Here is a 13,707-nt window from a genome sequence, read left to right as displayed (position 1 = left end):
GGGGATGGTATGCTCAGCAAGCCAGCTTTCTGCTCTCCTCAGACCAGAGGGCTGTTTTTGTCCCAATCCAGAACTGCTGATTGGAGGGTCTACCTCTGGAGAACAGGGCCTAATGAAATCAAGTCAGTAATATTGGAGAAAAGAAGGGAGGAACCAGCTGAAGCTAGGGCCACTCCTTGCTCACTTCTATGTCTCCTCCACCCTCTCTACTAATTATAGGCTTCACTTTTCCTTTTTCAAATCCATTCATGTGAACTATGCAAAGTGTCAAAGTTCAAATGTGAATGTATTAGACAAATGAAGTTGTCACCCAACCACACCCAAGTTCTGATAGTAACTGAACCACTTTGCTAAAGTGAGAAATGAAAGCAAACTAAAAGTTCATATTCGAAAAGGCAAGGGAGAATCATACAGATCAAATGCTCAGATTATACTTAGGAATAAGGACTTTCTTATTGATCACTATTATGAGCTGAATTTTATCTCCTCAAACTTCATATGTTGAAGTCCTAACCTAGTTATTAAATCTCAGAATGTGACTGTATTTGGAGACAGAGTTCAGTCTGCCAGCCTGCCCTGCAGATGTTGGGCTTGCCAGCTTCCACGATCATATGAACCAATTATAAATCTCTTATATACCTATGTATGTAATATTTATTGATTTGATTATCTAATGTGTGTAGATATATGTATATAACACTTTCAGTGTGTTAGACACAAAAGGAATATATTTGAAGACCTTTCCTTTGACTTCAAGGGAATTATTTCATAACATAAGGTATTCACATATGAAAAGTACAATGACAAACAAAAAAAATACTAAAGTACCACTGAATAGCATATGATTTATTACATAAAATGTGTTACTGATGATAAATACTACGTATTTAGATCACAAATCTGTGGGCTGGGCTAGTTTTAAAGAAAAGTTAAATGAAGTATAGCATGTAACTGAGAAGTTTCAAGGAACATCTCATCCAGATTTTCTTCATGCTTTTATTCTTACTTTTTAACTATACATTATTTCAAATTAAAACAATTCTTCTCTTTTGAAAGACAAGATATTCCTCTCAGTCCTAAGCATATCATTTCCTCTACGACACTTGCTTATCTTTATTAAGCCACTCTTTCTGAATTTGATGGTACTATTTTGGGGGTGAAGAGGGGAAAAGGTGGTAGAACAAATGGAAGTGCTTCCTGTGAAGTATAAAATTTCTTTTGGAAAAGAAAATTATAAAGGGTCGATGGGACAGAGGAGCTAAAGTTTTCCTAGAAACTCAGCAATGCTAGACACACAGTAAGTATTCCATACTTTTTTGTTGACTGCTTAACAAGTAAAATATAAATTCTTCACAGCAAGATACTAGATAATATTACATTATACCTTGAACCACTATTTTATTACTGTGGTTATGTAATGTGTGAGCCCAAGGAAGAACATGCTGTATCCTCAGCCCACTATGAACAGTGTCTGGGTGTGGTAGGCATTTAATAAATATGAATGAATGAAAAATAAGAGCAAAAAGGCCTATCGAGGTAATTTGAGAAAAAGCCATACAGTAAGGACCTCCAAAAGTTTGTCCCTCTATAAAAGCAACAATAAAGCCTGGCAAAAAAGGTCGGTATCAACTTTACAACTCACAATTAACTATGGGCTTGCAGCAATCCAGGGAATATTTAGTTAAGAAAAACAGCTGGCTCCTGGTAAAAGCAGGGAGCTCTGTGGCATTTTAATTTACCTTAGCCCCACACCCCTATTCCCTAGTTTCACAGTAGCCTTGAAAAATAACAGCCTGCATTTCTAATACTAGGGAGAGCAGAAAGGATCTCATTCTCAAAGAAATGTCATTATTTGACCTGTCTGCTAATGGTTCCTTGGAAGATGACTGGAAAGGCTCTGAATTCAACCTCACATGAATATGCCCAGTACTGATCACCTGGGTGAGAAGTTGGGGGTAGAGCTTTTCTTGATTTTTTTAACATCACAGCTGCCTGAGATGATGACACAAAGAACAGACTAACCAAAAAGCTTAAAAGGAAAAGCTGAGAATGAGATATTCATAGGGACTTTGAAAAGCTGTGACATTGAAAAATTCAATGGAATTAGTCCAAATGTCACTGAACAAACAAATAACAAATATGAAAGAGCAGCAAAATAATAAACTTTGGGGAGGCAGGAGACTCTTGATTTCCAGAGGTGCCACATTATTTGAGATGTTTAGTTTTCAGCAGAAAACTATGAGAAACAAGAAAGTATGACCTATACCCATGGGGAAAAAAATCAATGGAAATAGTCCCCGAAGCAGCCCAGATATTGTACGTACTAAATAAAAACTTTAACTCAGTTATTTTAAATATCTCCAAATAGCTAAAGAAAACCATGTCTAACAAAAGGAAGCATGAGAACCGTGTCTCGCCAAATAGAGAATATCAATAAAAAGACAAAAAATGTTAAAAGGACCCAAATTGACATTCAGGAGTCAAAAAGTAAAATAACTGAAATGGAAAACTCACTAGAGTTCTCTAATTTTTGTCCCATGACATAGTTGGTTTTTCCAGTCTGGCTGATGGGAATACAAACTATTCCGGTCCTTTCGTGAGCCCTGGGAACTGTTCTCACTAATAATTTCAGATGGTTTTTTCTCTGCCTTTGGGTAGTTTCTTCAAATGTATGTATCAGTACTCACCCAAAACCTCAGGGAGACCCTCTGCAGATCTCTGTATTCTCTCTCCGTGCAGCTCTTTCCTCTCTGGTACTCTGCTGCGATAAGTCTAGCTATGCTGACCTATTAACTCTCAACTCCATTTCTTCAACTCAGTGAGACCACTAGTCTCCCATTAGACTGCCTTTCCTTGCACTGTGACCTAGAAATTCCCCGGGGAGTAAGTTGGGGCAAGCACAGGGCTCACTTAGATGTTATCCATCTCTAAGAGATCATTAATTACCTTGTGCTAACTGATGTCCAGTATTCGAAGACCATTGTTTTATATACTATGTCCCATTTTTTAGTTGTTTCAGATGGCAGGGGAAATTCAAAATGTTACTCCGTCTTGGCCAGAAGCAGAAGTCCTCTTGCCAGTATTATTACAGTGGTCTCCCTGTTCCTACCTGTAATCATCCAGAGCATATAAATAACAGTGCGGCTAAAATGATCCTTTTGAAATGTAAGTTAGATCATAATACTGCTCTGCTCAAAACTGTCCAATGCCTCTCAATTTCTCTAAAAATAATGTGTCTACACCTATGGTATGTTAAGGCTCTGCTTCCATGACCTCTATTCTCCTATCGCTCTGTCCGTTCCATCCATACGGCCTCATCGTTGCTCCTCAAACATTCCAGGCACACTTCCAGCTTAGTAATGTTTACAATTCACTGTCTGTTTCCCCTACTGTGCTCTAAAGTAAATGAGGGCAAGGATTATTTTTTAATCACCGATTTAACCCCAGCACCCAAAATGTGCATGGCACATAGCAGACACTTTAAATACCCTTAAATGAAAGGCTGAGTCCAATCATAGAGCATTTAGGATATTAGGAAGGTTACAAAAACAGGCATTCGGCCATAGGAGACAAAACAAAAGTCCAATTACCAAGAATGGAATATAACATCAGAGTCTTGCCAGTAACAAGAGTCATTTGTTGCCAAGTGTTATTGTTGGACAAGAGCTATTTAATGTGTTTTACCAAAGACCAGAATTTAACCTAGAGATTGTGCTGACATGGGGATAAAGTGGCTCAAACTGTGGGAAGCAGGACCTGATATTAAGCTCAGCCTGAAATGCCTCAAAATATGATTTCAAAGGACAAAAATGTCTAATAGCAGAACTTCGGGAGGAGTTTGGATATATATTTGGAAAACATTATTCCTATCAGAATTCATTAAAGATTTGCGATATAATGCCATTATTCCTTTTTTTTTTTAAATCAGTTTGCCAAGACTTTCAATGCTGATGAAAGATTCAGTAAAGTGGGCGCCTTATAAACTAATGGTAGAACTGTGTTGCAAACTTTTCTAATTTTAAAAAAATTGTGGTAAAATATACACAACATGAAATGTACCCTTTTAACTAATTTTAAGTACACAGTTCAGTGGCATTAATACATTTACATTGTTGTGCAGCCATCACCACCAACCATCTCTAGAACTGTTCCAATACTGTCATTCTTAAATTTTTATAAAACGAAGCAATAATTTTTCTAAAACTATTTGTATATCTACTTACTTATATAATTGATGAATTAAAAAGAAGCTTCTTTGATATTGAAGAGATTAGTTATATGGTATAAGGAAAAGCAGGAGAAAACACAAATGAATTCCAAAGACCCTTCTAATTCCTTGTGTGTTCCTTCAACAACATAGTGTTCTATTTTTGAGGTAGAAAAGGTTAGAGCTCTCTTTGTTTAAGAAGAAAAACATGTCCTTGACTCAACTATCTTGCACGTCAGATTTCATCTTTTCCTTCAAATATACATCTTACTAAAAGGCTACATGGAAGTTCCTCCATCTTTTTTACTCTGTGGTAGCTCCCAATACAAGTTCTCCTGGCATCGATGGGGCTACAGTTAGTTCTCTGAACTGGGCCACCCCATTTTGAACCTGGCAGCTGTTTGCGGGCTGAGAGCAGCATGTAGTACCCATAGAAGCTCTAAAACGCATTCTCGCTTTCAGGGTAGTTGTTATCTTGGTGTTCTCATTTAGACCAGAGAATTATAAAAGGTACAGGATATTTATTACCTGAAACCCTTTCAGTGGCCAAAGATTGGCAAGTTCAGTTTCTCACAATTTGTATCCCAGCTGCATTTAGAAACTCTCTTCTTCCTTAATTTTCAGACTCTGCTCCTACAGATTCTCTTCCTTATTCCTCCTCCCTCTCTCGGTCTCCTTCTCCCTACCCTTCATCCTTCTTTGCTCCTGCTGCTTCTCTTTTCTGACCTGATCTTTAACTGTGAGCACACAATACATTTTAGTTCCTGAATATTTACATGTCACCACCTTGGAAAGCTATCCTCTCTTCCAGGTTTGACTACATCTTACATATAACTGATGCATTTAATGTAGAAGGTTAGAGCTGAGAGAATTGAAGCCCCGGAAGATTAATTGATTCATCTAGGGTTGCTCAATTAATTACGGCTGAGCCGGCCAGAATGCTCTATTCTGTCTCTCAATCCCGTGCTCTTTCCATTACACAATGATGCTGCCCTAAATCATTCAATATACTAGACCCCTATCCTGTAAACCTATAAGCTATGTTTAGTACTTGTTATCCCACCATTAGGCAAGACAGCACAATTCTGCCACAGATAGAGTGTATATACCATAAATACTTTTACAGCATAAAATATATATTATATATAAAAATATAAAATACATGTGAATATTTATAAATATAAAATATGTTTAATAAATAAATATAACATATAAATATTAAATATATTTAAGATTATATATTTATTTTATATAAATATTTTTTACTATAAAGATATTTGTTTTAGGTTTCTAGTGCTGTATAATAAAACTACCACAACTTAGGGGGTTGATACAAGAGATACTTATAGTTTTCATGGGTCAGGAGTCTGAGCACAGGTCTACTCAGGGTCTTACCAGGCTGCAATTTCATCTGAGGCCTCGGATTCCTCCAAGTTCATTGTTGCTGGAAGAATTCAGTTCCTTGTGATTGTAGGACTGAAGCCTTTGACTCTTAAGAGTCCACTTACTGTTCATGCCATATGATCCTCTCCTCTCTTCTTATCTAGCAGTTTGTTTCTTTAAGGCCAACAAGAATGTCTCTGCTGCTTCAAATCTCTGATTTCTCCCATCTTTGTCATCTAAAATTTATTTTAACAAGCTCATTTGATTAGGTATAGCCCAAATCTTCCTTTTGATTAACTTAAAGTCAACTAATTAGTGACCTTAATTTTAACTGCACAATGCATTCACCTTTGCCATATAACATAACCTAATCACAGAACTGATATCCCATTATATTCATAGGTCCCATTCAAGGAGAGGAAACAATACAGAGCGTGAACACCAGAGGATGGAAATTTTGGGGGCTGTTTTAGATTCTTCCTACTATAATACTAATGGAAGATAAGTACTCAGAGCTATTCCAATTGGTTTCCCTTTACCCATTTAAAATCCTCATACTGAGAGCAGAGACTAAATGTTAACAAAAGGCTAGTTTTGGGGGTTTCTTTATGGCTTTGCTACTATGTGACCATTGGAAGGTCACTAATTTCTCTAAAACTGTGGCTTAATCTTTCAAATATGATTTGTCTCCCGTGAAACTAAATATTGTCTCTATATTACTATTACTTGTTTTCATCCCATTCATTATCTCTTCTAAATCTTTTTGGGGAGGAAAAATATCCCCTCCCACTTCTTCTTGCAAAAAACTCATTCTGTGTATAGGGAGAAGGTGACCTATCTTGCCAGTCATCCTAACAGATGTGAGGTGATCTCATTATAGTTTTGATTTTCACTTTCCTAATGATTAGTGATGTTGAGCATCTTTCCATGTGTTTATTAGCCATTTGTACATCTTCTTTGGATAAATATCTATTCAAGTCCTTTTCCTATTTATTAATTGGGTTTTCCAATGTTGAATTTTAGAAGTTCTCTATATATTTTGGTTACTTATCAGATATGATTTGAAATGTTCTCTCATTCTGTGGGTTGCCTTTTGACTCTACTGATATTATGCAAATTTTTGTTTTAATTGCTTACAATTATCCCAGTAGAATTACGGGCTAGTAGAAGACAGAGATTATCACTTACAATTAATTCTTTTATGAACCTTCAGTGCAAAGGGGGATAATCTAAGAGTCATTTATTTAATATCAACTATGTTACAAATGCTACTGGAATTACTCTTAAATAAAAGAAAAACCTATCATTCATCATTTTTTGCAGATTTAAAGAAAAAAATGGTGCATAGAGAGGTTAATTTGCCCACAATCACAGAACTAGTATATTACAAAGCCATGATTTAGACTGTTTTAACTTGACTTTGTTTACTATACATAATACTTGTCAAATGATTAGGCTAGGGTTATTAGAGACTACTGGGCAAATAGACTTGATTGGTCTTATTAGTTGACTTCATTGTAAACTCCTTGAACTGGAAAGTCTGTATATATTTTCCCTGGAGAAAATGTATTTACGTTATCAAAAGTCAGGTCTGTTTAACCCAGACTAGGCTCAGTATATAATATGTCAGGCTCTTTGGCAGGGACACCTTACATAAAATGATTTAGAATCATGCTAATTTATCTGCTTATATATCGATTGAATTTATAAAATGTTTTCTACCTGTGCCAACAAATGCATATTAAATGTTTTTGACTAGTTAATGTTGGCATGTGTTTTTACTCAAGTGGAATTTCCAGTAGATTTAAAGATGGAATGGTATATATATTGAAATAAAATTAAAGACTATAAAAGTCATTTTGGAATTATTGAATTGGTTGGCAGCCTTTCTTTTCTTTCTGCTTTCATTATGATCCCATACCCTAATTACACCAAATGTTGGTTTTTAATATATTCCCTGAATGTGTGTTTAAATACTCAATTGGTTTTATGAACTAGTACAAATGACTTTACTATTCTTGTTGGCACTTTGTAGTCCCTAGATGTTAATTAGACTTGGCAATTCTTTACTCTTACCATGTTTCTATTATGGTCCAGCTTATCCTCCATTAGACATAGTGTCTCTCAGGTCAATCTAAGACTTCTCCTGGTTTGTGGAAGCAAGCTATTGTTATTATTATTATTTTTTTTTTTAACTAACTCATGTCTTTTTTTCTCATCCTTTGATAATGAATCACAAGTCTAAATTTTGGGATTCACTTTACATATAACAATGGAAAGCTTATTCAGTTTTCCAAGGTACTATCAATTTTTTTACTGTTAGTTTACAGCTTTCTCCCCCAAAGGGTTACCTCTCCAACAATGCTTAGTTTGTGTTCAAATAATTTTCTATTGGTTACTCTAAGAAAATCTGTCAAAGTTTCTTTTTCTCATTCTTCTTTCTTGTACTAGAATTCTTTGGCTGCATGTAACAGAAGCACATTTAAACAAAGAGGGAAATTTTACTGGAAGAATACTGGGATATTTCATGTAACTAAGCCAAAGGAATAAATTATGGTAGAAGCAAATAATAGAATTTTATGTAGCTGTTTAAAATATACCTACTTGTATGGAAAGCTATTCAAGATATATTGCAAAGTTATGAAACACTCTTTATGTCATTATCCCAGTGTGTTAAGAAAAAAAGACATACATATAATAAATGAATTTAGACATTCTGAAAGTATATGCAAGAAAATGTTAATAGTGATTCCTTATTGGAGTAAGGACAGGAGGAAGGGAAGGGGTGATGGTGGATTTTACTTTCCAATTTATTCTCTCTTGAGAACTATTTGTTTATCATGATTACTATGGCAGCCACAGAAGTTTGCCAATCAGTCCTCTTCTAAAACTAGCTATGAAAAATGTAGCTGGCTGGCCAGCCTCCAGCTACCATTCTTTTGGATGCATTTTAGTATTCACACCAAGGCCATGCTCTTCCTGGTTTACTACTAGCCGATGACAGCACATAGCAGAAGTACTAGGTCTCAGGTACATAATATATAGTCATTGATTTGGTAAAGCAATTCTTTTTCTATCTCAGTCATGACAGAGGGCCAGAAATTGTTTGCATCCACATAGAATGAAAATATTCATTTAGTTTTGCTTTGGGGATATGTTAACCCTTGCACCTTTGATGATGTAATCTAAATAGGAAATCTGGACATAGAACGAGTCATGAGCCACAAAACCTTGAGTTCAATGAAAAATTCCTATCACCGTGTCAGTGACTCTGCAGCGGTCTTAAACATTGTAGAATACAAAATCCACTGCTAATTTTGCCAGTAAGAGGTCATGTCAAGTGATTGACCTGGAAACAAAATTAAAAGTAATTAAGGACTACAAAGATGTAAAATCAGTGATGCTTACTGCTTGCCAGTCATGTCCAATTTCACCATAACTTTAATCTTGAAAAACAAGAACAGTGACGAAGCTGTTTCACTGAAGGCAATGAGACTAACAATAACTCAAGCAGGGCCAATATCAGACATGGAGAAACTTGTAATTACCTGTATTGAAAACTATACGCAGAAGCGTATCCTTCTCAGCACCATAGCCAAAGCAAAAAGTTTGTGCTGTTGAAAGAAACAGTTGGACTTGATTATGATGTTGAATTTAGTGCTAGCTCTGGGTGGTTTAAATGATTTAAGAGTCATTCATTACATAATGTGAAAATGAGTCTCTTCTGTGAGTGCTGTGAAGGCAGCTGAAGAATTTTTGGAAACTCTAGACAAACATTGTGTAAGAAAATTACTTGCCGGAGCAAATATTCAGTATGGATAAAACCTCCCTATTCTGGAAACAAATACTTAAAAGGACTTTTGTCTTTAAGGAGACCAAGTTTCAAGGCTTTTAAGGAGAGGACAATAGTCCTGCAGGGGGGCAAAGTTGCATACTACAAATTGATACCCTCTGTGATCTGGCACAGTGAGAAGACCAGGGCCTTCAAGCATATCATTAATCACACACTGCCAATGAACTACAGGAGCAGTAAGAAGTCATGGACGGCCCAGCTCCTCTTCCGAGATGTCCTCTTGAATTGCTATGCCAGCAAAATAGGGAAACACCGTTTGGAGAATAACATCCCTTTCAAGATTTTACTTTTTGTTGATAATGCTCCTGGACATCCTCTTTATTGGTAGCCTTCTCCCAAGAGCCAAGTGTTTCTCCCTCCAAACACCACCTTTTTGATCTGACCAATGGATCAAGAAGTCATAGCAGCTTTTACGGCCTACCAGTTGAGGAGGGCCTTTGCCCAGGCTATTGCTGCAACTGAGGAATACACTGATACAATTCTAAATTACAACATCTATGACTACATCAAAAACCTTGCTTGGGCTTGGGGTGATGTCACCAAGGAGTGCAGGAATGGCATCTAAGACACTTGAAAGGTTTGCTCATGACTTCAAAGGATTGGCCAAAGATAAGGACTTTGCAAAAATCAATAAGGCTGTACTTAAGAAGGCAAATAGCTTTAGCCTGGGTGTGGATGAGGATGATACTGAGGAGCTCCTAGAGGTGGTTCCTGAGAAATTATCTAACGAAAAGTGTTGGAACTGAAACAGGAACACATAGCTGAAGAGGTAAGAGAAAACTGCAGAACCATCCTCCAAAAATTCACAGTGAAGGGTTTAGCAGATTTTGCAGACCTCAACAAGCTCCTTAAAATGTTTCAAAACATGGATCCTAACACCAAAAAGTCATCATTACTAGACAGAAATGTGCATGGTGCATTATCTGCTTACAAGCAAATCTAGGGTGAAAAAAAGAAAAATAAGCAAACCACCATGGACACACTTCTGAAGAGTGACACTTCCTTAAGAAGGGCCTCAGGCAGGTCCTTCAGGAGGTATTCCAGAAGACAGCACTGTTATCATAGGAGATGACAGCTCCATGCATGTGATCGCCCCCAAAGAACTTACAGTGAGATATGTGGAGTTAAAAGTCAGTCATATTGATGATCCTGACCTTGTGGGCCCAGGCTAATGTGAGTTTTGTTTTTAACGAAAAAGTTTAAAAAGTAAAAAAAAAAATGTACATTTAAAGGATTTAAAGAAAATATTTTTGTACAGCTGTACAATGTGTTTTAAGCCATGTTATTACAAGAGTTGAAAAGTTATAAAAAGTTTCTAAAGTACAAACGTTACAGTAAGCTAAGTTTAATTAATTAAGAAAGCTTTTTCTTATAAGTTTAGGGTAGTCTAAGTGTACAGTGTTCATAACGTCCACAGCAGTGTAGTCATGTCCTAGGCCTTCATTCGCCCACCACTCTCACTGACTCACCCAGAGCAACTTCCAGTCCTGCAAACTCCATTCATGGTAAGTGCCCTATACCATGTTTTTATATTTTATACTGCATTTTTTCTTTGTTTAGGTACACAAATATTTACCATTGTGTTACAATTCCCTACAGTATTCAGTACAGTAACATGTGGTACAGGTTTGTAGCCAAGGAAGAATAGCCTATACCATATGGCCTAGATATGCAGTTGGCTATCCCAGCTAGGTTTGTGTCAGTGTACTCTATGATGTTCACACATTGACAAAATCACCTAAAGACGCATTTCTCATAAGGTATCTTCATTATTAAGCAACACATGACTGTACACCAATGATATCATGCTGATTGACAAAATTCGGAAGATAGGTTAGCACGGAGGCCTTGCTGAAATACATGTTCTAGCAGTTGGGAGATGAACTATAAAGATATGGGGACTTGCCGTTTCTGTAAAGTTCTAAGAAGACCAGTGGTAAAGGGCATGCTGGAACATCCCCAAAGTAAAAGACAGCTTGTTAACATTTGCATCACCTGCTACAAGGAAGCAAGATTTCTGTAGATTCTGGAGGCAACACATTCCACCGAATAAACACTATTCCAGCCCATATATTGGATAATATGAAAGTCTACTACATTTGAGTAGACCTATAAGTACCCAACAGGTACATGAAAAGGTAAACATCACTAGTCAGAAGGGGAATGCAAATCAAAATCAAAATGATATCACCTCACACCTGTTAGAATGGCTATTATCAGAAAGATGAGATAAATAAATACTGGTGAGGATGTGTAGAACTGGAAACTGTTGTGCACTGTTTGTAAAGATGTAAATTGGTACCACTACTATGGAAAACAGTATGGCATCCCCTCAAAAAATAAACATTAAAACTACTACATTACCCAGCAATTCCACTTCTGGGTACATATCTAAAGGAAATGAAATCACTATCTCAAAGAGATATCTGCACTCCATGTTCATTGCAGCATTATTTACAGTGGCCAAAACACAGAAACAACTGAAGTGTCCACTGACAGACAGATAAAGAAAATGTGGTGTATAGATACAATGGAATATTATTAAGCCATAAAAAGATGGAAATCTAGCCATTTGTAACATGAATAGACCTTGAGGGCATTATGCTAAGTGGAATGTCAAAGACTGTATGATCTCACTTACATGTGGAATATAAGACTAGAATGGTGTATAAAATAAAGAAAAACACTCATAGAAAAAGAGATTAGATTTCTGGTTGCCAGAAATGGTGGTAGGGGGCAGTTGAAGGTGGTCAAAAAGTATAAAACTCCAGAAATAAGATGAACAACTTTGGGGATATAATGTTCAGCATGGTGACTATAGTTAACAATAAATATAGTCTGAAAGTTGCTAAGAGGATAGATCTTAAAAGTTCTCAGACAAGAAAAAATAATTGTAACTATGTCAGCTGATAGACGTTAACTAAACTCATTGTAATAATTTTGTAATATATACATATATCAAAATCATCATTACATACCTTAAATACAGTGTTATGTGTGAATTATATCTCAAAGCTGGAGTAAGAAAAAAGAACTGATGCAAGCAGCCTCCAGCTGCCACTCCTTCTGATCTGCTGCAGGATTCACATGCTGTTTCCCCAGGCTGCTCCCAGTATACTAAGGCCATTTCTGCCCATTGCAGGACTACTATAATGGGTAATCTGCTCTGAGATTCTTCATTGACCTGGCAGACTTTCTCAGAAAAGCTTAGATCTGATGCTTTTTTACTCAAATTTTATCTCTTCTATTACATGTGTCAGACTCACATTGCAGTCTGAAGACTTTCCCCGCCCACTGTTCCTTCTTCCCTTGTATCCTTCACAGGCATCTCCTTCAGACACCTCTAGTTGATTCCATCTAACTCCATCTTGGTGTCAGCCTGTTAGAGGATCCAAACAACAAACTTTTAAAATTACAATAATCAAACAAGTGGGGTAGATTATCCAAAATCACCCATATCTCAACATGATACTACTTTCAGGAACACAGATTTCAATGACCTAATCCATACTGTCTCTGAAATTTATCATGTAAACTTCAGATGTCAATAGCTCAGTACTGTTGTGGTCCCTATGAAGTCTGCTTCACAAAGCTCTGACCTTTAAAGGAGTCTTCCTGTGAAATTACTTAAAGTACAGGGAAATAAAAATTTAAAATTAAACACACTAAGGTCTTCTGTTTGTAATACTGAAATTATTATTTACTGAGTTTTCAAGTCTTAAGAACTGAAGGATTAGTGCCTTAGCACTTTTTGGTCTTACAAGTTATGCCTTTCTGTTCAGATATTTCTGGTTAGGTTAACTTTCATGAGTATCAACTCTTCCACCTTCCTTGACTACAAAAGGATCATTCTTGGTTTACTACATAGAATTTTCCTTACATCCATTTCCTACCACAGCAAATAACCTCAAACTCTACTGTTAACAAAGCCTCAATTTAGAAGTATAATTCATGGATCATTGCATTGCCTAAGGCACATTCAATCCACTCATTCCTCTGGAATAAGGGTCAGCCTGTTTTGTACAACCTATGAGCTAAGAATGGTTTTTATATTTTTATAGGGCTATTTTTAAAAAATATTAAAAATAAAAAAGCAACAGACCATATGTAGGTGGCAAAGCCTAAAATATTTACTATTTGTCCTTTCACAGAGTTAAGTTTGCCAATCCCTGTTTGAGAGCAGTATTTCTTAGAGACCAGTGCTGACAAGACTCAGGGCAGTGATTCTCAAACAATAGAACAAGTCACTTGAGGAGCTCGTCAA

This window comes from Pteropus medius, unplaced genomic scaffold, assembly GCF_902729225.1.
Source record: "Pteropus medius unplaced genomic scaffold, Ma_sr-lr_union100, whole genome shotgun sequence".
NCBI classification, from domain to species: domain Eukaryota; kingdom Metazoa; phylum Chordata; class Mammalia; order Chiroptera; family Pteropodidae; genus Pteropus; species Pteropus medius.
The sequence above is the reverse complement of the archived record's forward strand: the minus strand, read 5'-3'. Positions refer to the sequence as shown.